This window comes from Nicotiana sylvestris, chromosome 8, assembly GCF_000393655.2.
Source record: "Nicotiana sylvestris chromosome 8, ASM39365v2, whole genome shotgun sequence".
In the NCBI taxonomy this organism is placed as follows: Eukaryota; Viridiplantae; Streptophyta; class Magnoliopsida; order Solanales; family Solanaceae; genus Nicotiana; species Nicotiana sylvestris.
Window position 1 is genome coordinate 219268759 of NC_091064.1, and position 9905 is coordinate 219278663.

Here is a 9905-nt window from a genome sequence, read left to right on the forward strand (position 1 = left end):
TTTAGAAACTCTTCGGCCTTTTCCTCCGTCACTGGCCTTTTCACCACAGCTGGGTTGGACCTTCTTAACTCTATGGGAGCAAAACACCTCCCCGAACGAGTTAATCCCTGGGCCTCACATATTTCTTCCACAACTTCCTTCCCCTTGTACATTACCATCGCTTTACTATAGCTCCATGGCACGGCTTTACCGCTGATTATCGGCAACTGCAGTACTGGCTTGATAATAACTGGCCTTATGCATGCTGGCTTGCTTGGTACCCCTTGCACTATTACTTTGATCAGCCCTGGGTTCTTTGCAACAACAGGCGAATTCTTCCCCATTATCACCACTGGCTTGATGTCTACCTTTTCCAATGGTATCACCTCTTCTCCATTGGTCAACTTTTCTTTTGGACTGGCACGGATCATCATAACTGTCTGTGAGGGTTTCTTTAGCTCCCTTCATTCGTGCACAAGCTCGATCATGTGAGCTTCGTGGTGCGCTGGCAATGGGTTCTGGTTGATGTTGGGTGCCTCCGGCGTTTGGACCTCGATCTTGTTGGCATCAATGAGATCTTGTATTGCACGCTTCAACCTCCAACATTTTTCGGTATCATGCCCTAGCATTCCTGAGCAGTACTCGCAGCTTATCGATTGGTCCACATTTTGGGGTGGGGAGTTTGGCAACCTAGGCTCGACAGGACTCAACAAACCTAACTGCCTCAACTTGTGGAACAAGGCGGTATAGGTTTCTCGCAACTCAGTAAAGGCTTTTTGTCTCTGTAGCCTTTTATTTCTAGAAGCTTGATTTCCTCGAAAACCTGCCCCTGGAGGGTTCCTGTAGGCCCTTGGTGGAGGATAGGCATTTTGGGGTGGTGGGTATGTGTTCTGTGGAGGTGGATAGGTGTTCTGTGGAGGTGCATATGCGTTTTGGGGAGCCGGCGCGCACCATTGCGGGCGAAACGGAGGCTGAGTGTATGTTTGGGCTTGGTGCACGGAGAAGTGTGGTTCTTGAGGTGGATAGTAGTGTTGTGGTGGTCTGTATGGGGAATATGGATAATTTGGATTGTGGGGTCTGGGTTGGTTGTAGTATGGTTTGCCGGACCTGGACCAACTGTCTGCCTCAACCGTGGCAACTTCTTCTTTCTTTTTCCTCCCCAGCGCACCTCCTGTGCCACTCTGAATAGCCTGAGTTGTTGCCGTAAGCGTCGAGTAATTCAGGATTTTATCGGACTTCAGTCCCCCCTCTATCATAACCCCTATCTTTACTACTTCATTGAAGGATTTTCCAACTGTCGTCACCAAGTGACCAAAGTAAGTTGGATCTAGCGTTTACATGAAGTAGTCCACCATTTCCCCCTCTCTCATGGGAGGATCAACCATGTCTGCCTGTTCTCTCCAGCGGAAACCGAATTCACGAAAGCTCTCCCCATGCCTCTTTTCGGTCCTCAGTAATGTGAGACGGTCAGGGACTATCTCGAGATTGTATTGGAAGTGACCTACGAAAGCCTGCGCTAAATCATCCCAAGTGTACCACCTGCTGGGATCTTGCCTGGTATACCATTCCAATGTCGATCCACTTAAGCTTTGGCCAAAGTAAGCTATCAGTAGCTCATCTTTGCCACCCGCTCCTCTCATTTTGCTACAAAAGCCCCGTAAATATGCCATAGGATCACCGTGCCCTTCGTATAAGTCAAACTTGGGCATCTTGAACCCTGCTGGTAATAGGACGTCACGGAAAGGGCATAGATCCTTGTAGGCCATGCTGACCTGGTTGCCCAATCTGTGCATGCTTCTGAAGGATTGATCCAGGCTTTTGAACTTCCTCATTACCTCATCCTGCTCTGGAACCTTAGCCGGCTTTTCAATCTCCGCCGGGACCTCCAAGTGGGGATTATAGGTATGGGGTTCTGGTGCATTGAATGTGGGTTCAGGGGGATAGTACTGCACATCGTGAGCCTGAAACAACGGCTCACTAGTTGATCTTTGCAGCATGGCTGGTGTGGGTCCCATAAAAGCGGGAACATTTGGTGGTGGGAAATGTTGATGGGGTGGTGGAGCTTGGGAATCATAGGGGCTTCTCCCCTGATAATAGTAGTGATTCGGGAGGCTTGTTGAAGGGCCAGGGGGAGGGTATTCCGGCATATACCCTACTGTAGGAGTAACGGGTGGTTCAGGGCTCGTTTGCACTTTAACCAAGGCTAACTGCATCGCGTTCATTTCCAATCTGATCCTCTCTATCTTCTCCATTGCCTCTTTCAGCAACTGGCTTACTGGCCTTTCTTCCTCGACATTGTTTTCTGAAGTAGTCATGATTATTGGTATAGGTCCTTTGGATCTGGTTTGATAATGATGTGATGTCAGAATGCTTTAACAACTAACTGTCTGATATTTGGAAAACAACAAACTTGTTAGCGTTAGAGTTTTAACAGATTTGGTAATTGCACGTTGGGGATGCAATGTTCCTAAGCAGTTAACCATTTCTAACATGTTTTTGCTCCAACCGCATGCGTCATCCCGGCTTGTTTTATTTGTGCCTTTAAAGTGTTTTGGGAACCCTCCGCTTTCCTCTCTATTATTTTTCTTTTCTTCTTTCTTTTCTTCTCTCTTTTTTTTCTTTTTTAGTGGTGGTCGAATCTTATGTGGATTGCCTACGTATCACGTCCCCGCGTGAATCAGAACGGGTGTAGTTCTGCCACAAATGTGAAAAATAAAGACATCATTTCAAATTTTTAATTTTTTTTATCAAAACAACGCAACAACATTTTTGAAGAGAAAATTTGAAACACACCATAGCCTTTAACCAAATATAGATTACAGTGGACAAACGGACTCCAAAGTACAGAAAATACAAACTCCAAAGTGCTTAACATGACTCGATAAACAAAACACATGGGAAGATAACAAACTCATAAAGACAGCAAACAACAGGTTCAAACTAGGGATACATTAAAGCTTTCAGTTTAGGTGCCCGCGAGGCATCGTTCGACCTTTCCGCGGGTTTTGGTGCAAGACCCCTTCGTAAGCTCTTCAATTCACCCATGATATGGTGGACGTAACCCATGACAGAGGAGAAGAGGGTATCCCGGGGCATTTGCTCACATGTTAGGCACCTCATGTAGATGTAATGCCCAATCTCATCAATCCTACCCCGTATGTCATCCCTTTCTCTGAACAACTGCTTTATTCGCCGGTTTTTTAGTCCAAGTACTTGAGCGTTGTTGACGAGTTGATCCTGGAACCTTTCCATTTGTTCTTCCATTCCGGCCATTAGATCATAACAGCGTCTTCGGTCTGTCCTGGCATCTCGGGCTTGTTTAAAGACCCGTTCTTGGAGAGTGGAGTTGGTTTCCCTTAATAGCCCAATGCTTATATCACAATACCTTATGACTTGTTGTAGATGCTTTCTCCGTGCCATTGTACCTTTCGCCCATCTGACCCGCATTCTTGCTAGGCACGCCTCAGATCTTTCCAAACCTTCTCGGCTTTCGCTGACTTAATTTCTTAATTCTGCTATCAACCTTTCATCGGAGCGTCGTTTCTGTCGGTCGTTGATACTCTTACTGACTTGGCGAATTCGGGCTCTCAGTTCCTGGTTTTCTTTGGTCAATTTATTCTTTTCACCCTGCTCCGAGGTAACTTGCACGCTGTTCTCAAATTTAAGCCTTTCAACTTGTCGCTTCAAGTTCCCGATTTCAGCCCGGTAACCTTCTTCTCTCGCCAACCAACCCCACTGTTCTTGCGAATCATCCGTAAATTGTTGGACATGAGCTCTTTTAGCAGGTCTCTAACGCCTCTGGAACCTTTTTCCGAACCAAGCATTGTATTTTGGGTCTACCTCACCCTTAGCCAATTCTCGAACCATAGTCTTGGGCTCAAGAAATCTACATTCGTGCCACAGCTTTCTAATTTTTCCTTCGGGGAATACGACTCCTGGGCTCAACTCGATGGCGTGCTTGCTTAGATCCTCATCAGTGGGAATTACCTGAAATCTTCCTAGCTGGCGCAATACCCGATGAGGAGCATATGGTTGGATACTGCGAACTCCCATCAAAAGAATATGACATTCCTCGTCCGCCATGTATATTACCTCAGTATCAGGCAACCACCCAAATGCCCATTCAATTTGGTCGGCCGTCATTGACCTTAATCGTGCAAGCCATGCTTCGACACCTTCGGGGAATACAGCACCTGTCATTCGTTTCTCAAAACCACTGATACAGTTTTTTTCGGTCAACCCATGATTCATGTATCCTACTCGGTGACAGAGGTGTTCTTGCATCCACAGCTGGAGTAATAGATTGCATCCCTGGAAGAAATCGCCTCCTTCTCGGCATATAGTTAAGGCTCGGTAGATTTCGGACAAAAGCAGAGGGACCACAGTACTGTTAGTTTTTTTTATTGCAACATCAGCCATCCCTACAAGACCTATCTCTATTTTCTTATCTTTGCGTGGACAAACCACGATCCCCAGGAATGCTGTTATGAATGCCAAAGTATGTCTCGCCTCCCACTTGTTCCTATTCCCAGCATGAGTTAGTCCGAGGTTCGGCTCTTCAAAACACTGAGAAGCACCATACCGTTGATATAAGAATTGGAGAGTGCAGCATCCTCTCGTCAAATCATCATTTTGCACCTTCCGACTAATGTTTAACAAATCCAAAAACCTGTGCGGAGATAACGGTCTTGGTGAAAGCAAATATTGTCCCCTTAATTTTCCATTCAACCCCGCATATCCTGCGATTTCCTCTAGTATAGGTGAAAGTTCAAAGTCAACAAAATGGAATACATTGCGGGGTGGGTCCCAGAACGGTATTAGAGCCTCGATGATATCTATCCTCGGCTTGATATTCAACAGATTGAAAAAACCTCCCAAAACTCTTCCCACTATCTCTCTACTATCGTCTTTCAGATCATTCTACCACATGTGGAGTTGTAGAGGGACCTCGCTAAAGACTGAAAACGGTTCATTTTGATTTGTGTTCATCCTGCACATTTATTAAGGTGATTAAAGAAAGAAAAACTTTTATTCGACTCAAAATAAAACTATCTATATTCCATTTTTCAAATTTGAAAATGAAGGACTCGATTTTCAAATACGGCCTTTCAGCACTTCGGGGACGAAGATTTTAAGGTTGTGTAGGTCTACCGGTCAAAAAAAATCACAAAAATGGCCTTTTGTGCAAATTCAGCCTTCTGGCGTCCCTTTCGGGAACATTCGGCTATTTATGGCAAAACAGCCTTACTCGACTTATTTTTCTTGCCCTTTTCAGCGTAAAAAATACGGTATTGCAAACACGGCCTTTCAATGCCTCTAGGACGAAAACTTAAGGCTGTGAGGGTCGAAACTCGAAATGAGACCAAAGGTGGCTATTTACGCAAGGTCAGCCTTCCGGCGTCCTGTTCGGGGACATTCGGCTATCTTTGCACAAACGGCATCACCAGACTTAATTATGATAAAAAATTTAAAATTTTGCAATTTTTGGCTATTTTTCAAAAGGGGAAGTTGGACCCGATTAGGGCTGCCTACGTATCTCACATCCGGTGAGAATCAAACCAGCGTAGTTCGGCAAATTAAACAAACTATTTTAAAACATGACTCTTTTTTTTATTTAATTTTTAGCATTTCAAGCAAAATAAATGAATAAAAAAATTACTTTTAAAAACAACATATTTTCGCTTCCGTTGGCAAATAAACTATTTTGAAACAAAAATCAAGACTCTTTTTCTTATAACAGAACAAACTATTTTTTTCATTTTCCATTTTTGCAGACCAGACAAACTTAAAATTAAATTTTTTTTTTTTGAATAAAACAACTATTTTAAAAATAAAATATTTTTTTCAAAATTTCGGCAGAGTTTCGACAGTATTTGGGTATTGGTTTTTTCCAAAATAATCAATTAACTCTTCAACTGCTATTTTTCTCTTTTTCTCTTTTTTTTTTGTTTAAATTTCTAACATTCCCGAGATTCAGAAGTCGGTCAACATGCAAGCCCGAGCAAATAAATGCACAGAAAACAAATAGGATGCATCAGGATGGTCTTTTCATTTCAGGTTGCTAGCCCTAGACGGACCCAACCCCTGTGTTGAGTCCCCTAAGTCAACATGCACATGATGCAGATAAGCGTTCCTACTAGGGATCCGACATGAAGTTGAGTTATTCTAGGTTCAAAACCTGGGTGTTTGTTCTAGACCTGGCTTACCCGAGCGGACAGCTCGAGCCGAGGGGAGGCAGCAATCCGGGAATACAGAAGCTTCGTCGGCTTTGCAACTTATCCAAACCTCGTTCTAAATTGGGATTTGACACTATACAGAAAAGAAGTCGTACGAAGTACACCCTTCTTCATGATTTAGAAGACTCGGAGAGGAGATGGGTTTCGGCACAGTTTATATACAGTTCACATAATATCAAAGCGGTAAAAGGCAATCAATTAGCACATTAGGCACATATCATGTAACAAAATCAAACAAAGCCAAATACAACAATTATTCCAAGCTCGAATTCTGAACCCTGAACAAAATGTTCTGGGTTCCAGTCCCCAGCAGAGTCGCCAGAGCTGTCACACCTCCTTTTTCCGCCCCGTGAGGGGTAAAGGAGTTTTTCCAATTAAAGGATAATCGAAACGGGATTTATTATTAAGATTCAGAGTCGCCACTTGGGAGATTTATGGTGTCCCAAGTCACCGGTTGAATCCCGAATCGAGGAAAAGAATGACTGTTTAACAATCCGCGAACCAGAAATCCGGATAAGGAATTCTGTTAACCCGGGAGAAGGTGTTAGGTATTCCCGAGTTCCGTGGTTCTAGCACGATCGCTCAACTGTCATGTTCAGCTTATTTACTTGATTTTAATACATGTTGTAACTTATGTGCTAATTTTAACTTTTAACCACTTTTATTTAATTTATTAAAGAAAATTGAACGTTGTCTGAGACATGTCTTTGGATTGCGCCGCATGAAATGAACCCGCAATCCTGAACACATCTGATTCGACGTTTTGGGATTTGGATTTGGGTTGCATGAAATGCACACCCGAATTTAAGAAGGTGAGATTATTAAACACGCGCCTAAAGAGCCTATCGCGTTCTTATTTCTGGGGACGGCCGTGAAGTTTGCTAAATGGCTCCTCCCGAAGTCTAAGTAGTTAAAATGTACATTTATTGAGGGCCCCGCAGTTTGTACCTTTTTATTTGGCGAGGCTCGTCTCATTTATTTTAAAAGGATAATCCTAAAGTGACTACATTTTCTCTATTAAGTTCGTCTCTAAATACGAAAGAAGAAAAAGTCTTAATTGATTTATATGCTTAGCGAGTTCGGGCCTCTTCTTGGTTATTAGGTTTACACTAGAGGCTAACAGAAAAATGCACTCGAACTCGAAACATGGAAGATTGTTTCGTGCCTTATTCTATAAAGGAACTACTAAAGCTGAAAATATAATATGCATACGAGGTTGACAAAAACGCTAAAACAGACCAACCATTCTCCAAGTTGATTTGAACTATCATTTGTATGTGATTGAGACTAATGGAATTAAACACGAACCTATTAAAGTCTGCCTTAAATACTAAAACCAATTAGAGATGAAATCTAAACAACTAATCCATTAACTATTTGTTCATTCTACAAACTACATAACCAACTACAATTGGATCTGCAACTGACGACTACCACAATAGCTAAAAAAACAAACAGTCTCAATTAAGTAAAAGAGTACATCATGCATTCTTATTGAGTTACAAAAATGAAACTATACAAATATTTATCACATAATTGGTTAAACTATAGGTACACCACATGATACATTAATTCCCATAAACATTTCATTTCACTTGTACACCTCCCAGCTACATCATAGTCTATTCGAAAGTGTACCTGGTATTGAAATAAAAGAAGAAGAGGGTGATGATCAGCAGAGCAGTATGCAACAACACAGCAACACAGTCAACAGAACAGCCACAGACCAGTAATAGTAACAGAGATAGCCCAATAATAGACTAAGACCCAGTAGCAACTTAAGAAAACCCAGTAGTAACAGCTACAGTCCTGATGTTCAACAGTGTAACAGAAGAGACCTCTTTTATCTCTCAAACTACTCTTTTAGCTCTGGAAAATTAGCTCAACTTTCAGCCTATTTCAACTCCCTTAATACTGAACTTTCAGGTTTTTAAAAGTCAGCCTATATTTTGCTTTTGAACTCTAGAACCTGAGTGTCAAAATTCCAGCCTATCTCACACTCAATATCTTCTGACTTATGAAGATTCAAAACCAGCACAGTAGAACCTTTTTTCTTCTTCCTCTCCCCAAATCTGTTTTTTCTAGTACTCAACTCCTAAACTTCAAAATTCAGTCCCCCTCTTCTGTCCTCAGTCTCCTATTTATAACAAAGAAGTGTGTTTAAAAGACCAGTCAGCCCCCTTTTTTTATTCAAACTTTAGCTTTTTCAGTCTGTATATTCTTTCCCATGTGCACTCCTTAATCCCCTTTTATCATTCAGCCCATGATATTCTGATTTCAACCTCAAAAGGTTTTTTTTTTTAAATGGTGTCAGCTCTTCACTTCTTTATTAAAAGCCCATGCTATTTCTGATTTTCAGCCAATAAAGGCACTTAACACATTATCACTCCCACCATTGATCCATATTTTATTCATTAGTTTAGTGGTATATTAGTATTATACTGACATACCATTAAAATTGAATAATTTTCAGGATTCTAACATCCCAAAATACCCCTCTGGGAATCTAAACTACTGCCATAACAGCTGATTTCTAACTGCTCTCTAATGTACTACAGCTATAACCAATTCACAACTAAATTCAAACAATGATTCGATCAAAATGTGAAGCAGTATGAATCAGATTATTCTAACATTCAAACCTGAAAAACTAATCGACGACATTTATCCAATCGACTATACGAATCACATACATGTAACAATTAATCGATAGACAAATAAAACTAAACAGGCCACCAAATGATTTCAGCGGTTTTGCACAAAACAGGGAACCTACATGAATTAACCACTCGACGATATTAATCAAATCGAATACGTATCTTACCACCCGTATTTAACAATGGTCAGCAGAGGATTCGACCAAATAAAAGGTCTTATGAAGAAGGAGAGAATTGAAAGAAAAATAACAGAAAAATCAACAAATTAACTAGACATGCTAACAAACACAAAATAGAATTCAAACAAGAACAGAAGGGAAATAGAAACTTATCTTGGAAGCTCAAAAACAAAACGACCCAGGCTTGAACCAGACTCGATCATTTGAGGTCGAACGGACTTTAATCGAAGTGTTCTCAACTGAGAACACCTCGATTAAGGTCTATTAGATCCCAATCCTTTGTTGATTTGGACAGACCCCCATGGATTTGAGTTCTAGGGTTCTTGGGGCTCGGATTAGGGGTTCGAGCTTTTCTGGTTAGATTTGAACCAAACCAGGCTTGGTTTGGTTACGGGGTAGGTCGAGGGATTAACTGGTGTGAATTTGGGGTGGATCGGGATAGATTAGGGTTTTCCTCGAATCTTCAGACGAAGATTCAAGACGATGGGGAATGATTCGAGGCAAGATGCTAACGGATTCGTGTTCAGGGTGGTTGGGTGTATCAGGGGTGTTATTTTGGTGGTCATCGGCATCGTGGTTGCCGGGTTTACGGCGAGAGTGAGGGGTGGCGGCTAGGGTTTGAAAATAGGGATGTTTGGTTCGTCTCTGAGAGAGACGACGGAAGGGGGGTGCTTGGATAAGGGGCAGGGTAAAGGGGTTAGGCTTATATACGGCTTAGAAGAATTGATCCTGGCCGTTGGATAGAGAGTGATCAATGGCCAGGATCCCTTGGCTAGTGTAAAACGGTGTCGTTCCACTTAAAAGGAGATCGGGTTGGTCTGGGGGTTAAATGGGTCGGGCATCTGGGGATGAAG